Consider the following 290-nt stretch of genomic DNA (forward strand, 5'->3'; position numbering starts at 1 on the left):
GTGGTGGAGGGGGGGGGGGGGGGGGGGGGGGGGGGGGGGGGGGTGGAGGGCGTGCTGCGGGGGGGGGGGGGGGGGGGGGTTCCTGGTTGGGGAGAAGCTAGGAGGACCCCAGATCAGGAGGCGCCTTCCCTTTGGTTCACCTGGGGGTTAGGAGAGAGTGTTTTAGAGCTGCAGAAGCATCTCACAGTCCAGCTCATCTACTGGAAGGAGGAGACTGTGTGCAGAGAGGTTGAGTGATTTGTCTGAGAACCTTCACGAATTAGGGTTAGACGGTGTCGCAGTGTCAGAGG

This window comes from Mustela nigripes, chromosome 7, assembly GCF_022355385.1.
Source record: "Mustela nigripes isolate SB6536 chromosome 7, MUSNIG.SB6536, whole genome shotgun sequence".
Lineage (NCBI taxonomy): Eukaryota > Metazoa > Chordata > Mammalia > Carnivora > Mustelidae > Mustela > Mustela nigripes.